We start from the raw sequence: 5444 nt of genomic DNA on the forward strand, positions 1-5444 counted from the left end.
CGTAGTTAACATGAATGTGAGAGCTTTTTAGCATTCCTTCTGATAAACAGGTAATCATATGATGCAGGTACCAGATGCCAGCATCGCCTGCTTGATATGTCCACTGTGGCTCAGTTAAAGGGACTGCATCATCAGCCACCAGATTAGTCCTATTTTGGTTATGGAGTTGATCAACATGAGTCCGGGCTGCCTGCCATATTCGTTCCTTTTCATCAGGGGTTAAAGTGGCATTTAGAATGTAATGTAAAAGATCATTCCAGGTTAAATGATATGCTTGTGTAAGGCAGGGGAATTCTTTTCTATATCTAGTAGGATTTTTCTGAAAAGGATCCAAATTTTTCTTCAGTTTGGCTCATATCAGAAATTGAGAAAGGCACATGAACCCATGTAGGGCCCTCCAGTCCTGCTACCTCTCTGAGAGGAAACATGTATTTGTTTCGGGTCCTAGCTGATGGAGAGGGAGTGTACATCTCTTTTGGGGTTTCAGAGTCATCGGTTCCTGTTTTGGAGGAAGAAGTGCTAGAAGATAGGGTCTCATCTCTGGAAGCTTTCTCTCCGGGGTGGTAGGGAGGAGGTTCATCTGCCAGGTCAAAATTGGGGACTGGGGGTTTAGGGGACCTTTTAGGGGTTTTAGATTTGGATTCTTTTGTAATGGAGGGGGAGAGAGAGAGCAGAGGAGGATTTGATAGGTGGAACATTTCTTGCAGAGAGAAGGACAGCTTCTAAGTTCCCAGAAGTCTTGAATATAGGGGACCTCCAACCATTTGCCATTCCTCTTGAGGAAGTCTGTGAGATCTGATAAAATATTGAAATCAAAAGTCCCGAACTCAGGCCAGCAGTTTTGGTTATCCAGTTTGTATTGAAGCCAAATTTGAGTTCAAAGTGACTTGAGTTTATGAACCTTGAGATCGGTCAAAAGTAGAGGTTTAATGTTTCATTTTACTCAGGCCAAGGGAGAGTCCCATGGGACAGACTGGCTTGATCCTGTAGCAAATGGCTAGCAACTGCTGGTCGAGAGAAAAGATCATCACCTAATCTTTTGGCCGGGCAAAGAGAGAGGAAGACTCTGAAGGAGGGAGGGGCATCCCCCAAGTACCTCCCCAGAGGGCCTTTTGGCCGGAGGGTTCCCCAGAAAGGATGATAAGTTACGGCACCCTAGAGTACCATCGGAGCTTACCTGGGCTACTGGGTCAGGCAAGAATTTGTGGTGGATGGAGGGAGGTCGAATGGCAAGAGGCCTCTGTCCTGGAGGTGGTCAGTCTTGCGGAAAAGAAAGTGTAGAGAAAAGAGGAAGAGAGAGACCAATATTCCTCCGGTTACCTGGAAAACCAATAAGGCCCTTACACAGGACTTGTACTGCTCACGAAGGCACGGGCATCCTCTCAAGGAGGTCTTGAAAGCCTGGGACGGGGGGAGAAAGTGAGCTCATCAGGTTTCCATGCTCCGAAGAGCTGACCATAAAGAACAAGAAGAAACCTCAACCTCCTGGCACCAAAATAATGTAGGGTTAAGGGAGTTAGAGAAGGCGAGGTTCGGAAAAAGAACGAGACCGGCACTTACGGGAACAGATCACCTTTAATGAAGCAAGAAGGGGCAGCAGTCAGTTAGTGAGCTGCTGCACTAACCCAAGGAAAGAGTAAGTACATACAGGCATATATGCGGAAAACTACTATCTTAAGGGGACCTGTTCTTCTCCAAGGTTGTTTCGGTTAGTTATCTCTTAAAAGGCTGGGGCAAGGAACTCTGGAGATGGGCCAGAGGCTGGGACTGGCTGGGAGTTGGGTGTCATCAACCTTAAGGTCCATTTTTCCCTTCTGATGAGAGTTCTTTGTTTTGCATAGAATGGTAGAGAGGATCTGGAGGGGAGTTTTAACTCCAGGCTATTTTGAACCATGTAACTTTCCTTCAGGATGAAGTCTAGGTTTACACTGGAGAGTTAAGGCACATGGAGAAAGCTTGGCTATAAACCAACCTGAGTCAGAGAAAGTATCATGGGGAAGAGAAACCTCACATGGAGGGATGTCAGAGAAAGGAAACAAGGCAGAATTTTCAAGAAGAGAGGTATCAATTCAGTTCAGTTCAGCCGCTCAGTCGTGTCTGGCTCTTTGTAACCCCATGGACTGCAGCACACCAGGCTTCCCTGTCTATCACGAACTCCTGGAGCTTGCTGAAACACATGTCCATTAAGTTGGTGATACCATCTAACCATCTCATCTTCTGTCGTCCCCTTCTCCTCCTGCCTTCAATCTTTCCCAGCATCAGGGTCTTTTCCAATGAGTCAGTTGTTTACATCAAGTGGCCAAAGTATTGGAGCTTCAGCTTCAGCATCAGTTCTTCCAATAAACATTCAGGACTAATTTCCTTTAGGATTGACTGATTGGATCTCCTTGCAGTCCAAGGGACTCTCAAGAGTCTTCTTCAACACTACATTTCAAAAGCATCAATTCTTTGGTGCTCAGCTTTCTTTACAGTCCAACTCTCACATCAATACATGACTACTGGAAAACCATAGCTTTGACTATATGGACCTTTGTTGGTAAAGTAACATCTCTGCTTTTTAATATGCTGTCTAGGTTCATCATAGCCTTTGTTCCAAGGAACAAGCGTCTTTTAATTTCATGACTGCAATCACCATCTGCTGTGATTTTGGAGCCCAAGAAAGTAAAGTCTGACACTGTTTCCGCTGTTTCCCCATCTATTTCCCATGAAGTGATGGGACCAGATGCCATGATCTTAGTTTTCTGAAGTTGAGTTTTAAGCCAACTTTTTCACTCTCCTCTTTTACTTTCATCTAGAGGCTCTTTAGTTCCTCTTCAATTTCTGCCATAAGGGTGTGTCATCTGCGTATCTGAGGTTACTGATTTTTCTCCCAGCAATCTTGATTCCAGCTTGTGCCTCATCCAGTCCAGCATCTCACATGATGTACTCTGCATATAAGTTAAATAAACAGGGTGATAATATACAGCCTTGACGTACTCTTTTCCCCATTTGGTTGTTCCATGTCTGCTTCTAACTGTTGCTTCCTGACCTGCATACAGTTTTCTCAGGAGGCAGGTCAGGTGGTCTGGTATTCCCATCTCCCATCCTCTCTCCTCCTCAGGTTTGGCCGGGGGAGGAGGTATTTGTGACAGTGATGGCTACTAGGGCAGCAGGGCTGGTACTCCACCTCTTAATAAGCTGTACCTGGATTATCAGGTCTCTTTAGATGTGAGGGAGTACTGCTGCCCGTCGTTTTCAGCTGTGGGTTCCGGTGCCTGAAGCAATGGGGAAAGTTCCCCTCAGCTGTGAGGTAGCTGGTAGGAAGTCAGGGAGGTATTGGCCGAGTTCAGAGCGGCAGGAGATGAGCTTTAGACAGGCAAAGGAGCCAGATCTGAAGGTGCTCCCCATCGCCTGACCTGTTATCACAGGCTGGGTTTTCTAGAAGTAGACACTGAAATGGGATTTGGGAGTGCCCTATGTTTGGTAGTGGAGGTACTTTAATTGCTAAGTTGTGTCCAACTCTTGAGACCCCATGAACTGTAGCGCTCCAGGCTCCTCTGTCCATGGGATTCTCCAGGCAAGAATACTGGAGCAGATTGCCATTTCCTTCTCCAGGGAATCTTCCCCACCAGGGATTGAATCTTCTCCAGGGTCTCCTGCATTGCAGGCAGATCCTTTACCAACTGAACTACAAGGGAAGCCTCTAGAAGTAGACACTGAAATGGAATTTGGTGATGCACTATGTTTATTAGGGACCAACACCTAGGAAGAGGGGGGAAACAGGATCAGGCCCAGGGAGCAGACGGACTGTGACACAGGCCTAATGAGGAGCTCTGGACTCAGGACTGTCTGTGGGTGTCTCAGGTCACACACAGAGGTTCAGAGCTCTGGACCGCCGCTTTACTCTATCGCTGGACACAGGCTTCCCTGGGAAGGGTATGGCCATCCATGAGGCTGCTCTACAGCTGACACTGAGGCTGACAGCACTGAACACTGGAGCCTGTCTGCTGAGCAGTCCTACAGCCAGGCAGCACGGCTTCTCTTGGAGGGGGATCTAGCCGATGCATCTCTATGACTTCTGTTCCACACTCCCCTCCAGCACCCTCCTCATTTCCGCTCTGGGACTTTGTGATCAGGCCTGCTCCTGCCAGCCTGCCTCTTGCACTTCTGCAGAAATTTGACAGCCCGGGAAGTTTGCCAGCAGGGCTTTGGAGAAGGAAGCAGGAAGAACTTTAGACTTTGGAAATGCTATTTATCTGTAATTGTAGCTCCAGGCAACCATATTTAAGAAGATGAATTTACTTCTCAAGAAATTGTATAACACCTTCTCCAGTAAGAAATATTTTGGAGATTTGCTATCTGACTCCCATCCCTACCTGAAATAATCTAAAATCAAGAGCACTGACCATTAAGAGGATAGGCGGCTTCCTGAGCCCTGAACATCCCCTTGCTCATCCAGACTTTGGACTGACCCTGACCAGGTTTGCCCTTGCCCAGGAAAACTTGAATTAAATTAGAGTTGGAGTTTGAGAAATAGTTTATAGGCTTATTTTCAAGTTTCTTTGAGGGTCATCTTAAGAATCCAGAGACCACCATTTTCCAGGTACATAGCAGGTTTGCTTGTTAAATGAAACTCCCTAAATGTTTGTTGAATGAAACTTCTTCATGAATCTCGTAAGATTTATCTAAGATGAGCACAGCATTCAGTTAAAACCTCACTCATTAAATTTCTGTTAAAGGGGAAAGGCAGGTTTTATTTTTAGAAAGGTGGATAGGCAGGCAGTTAATGAAAGAGAGAGGATGAGGGAAGGGTAGATGCACTTCCAGAAAAGGAGTTTCTGATCTCAATTTATGACAGAAAGTGTTATGTAAAAGGCCGGAGCTCTTGGTTAATTGTTGATAACCCTTAGTCAGAAATTTACCATTTATAAGACTTTGTTTGTAAAATGCCCATATTCCTAATACCTAAATTACAAGATGTTGTATTGATTAATGAGAAAACAGGTTAAGTGTCACCTAGCAGGAAGCCTGACACTTAAGTTGAGGTGACGCACTTGTGGGGCTTCCCAGGTGGTGCAAGTGGTAAAGAGCCCACCTGCCAATGCAGGAGCTGAGAGAGATGTGGGTTCGATCCCTGGGTCAAGAAGATCCCTGAAGTAGGAAATGGTAACCTATTCCAGTATTCTTACCTGGAGAATCCCATGGACAGAGGAACCTGGAGGGCTACAGTCCATAGGGTCACAAAGAGTTGGACACGACTGAAGCAAACCATTCTATTCTTTCTCCTCTCCTGCAGTTGTTCATCATAATAAAGAGAGGCTTGTGTTTTGCAACAGAGGGAAATGGCAGGAGAGAAGGGACAATGAAGACCGGGACACAACGGTCCTTTCCTCAGGCACAGAGAAAAACACATGATGCCCATCATTCATTTGTTCATTCACTGAAAATATTTATTGAGTGCCAAC

Source organism: Muntiacus reevesi, chromosome 8 (assembly GCF_963930625.1).
Source record: "Muntiacus reevesi chromosome 8, mMunRee1.1, whole genome shotgun sequence".
NCBI classification, from domain to species: Eukaryota; Metazoa; Chordata; class Mammalia; order Artiodactyla; family Cervidae; genus Muntiacus; species Muntiacus reevesi.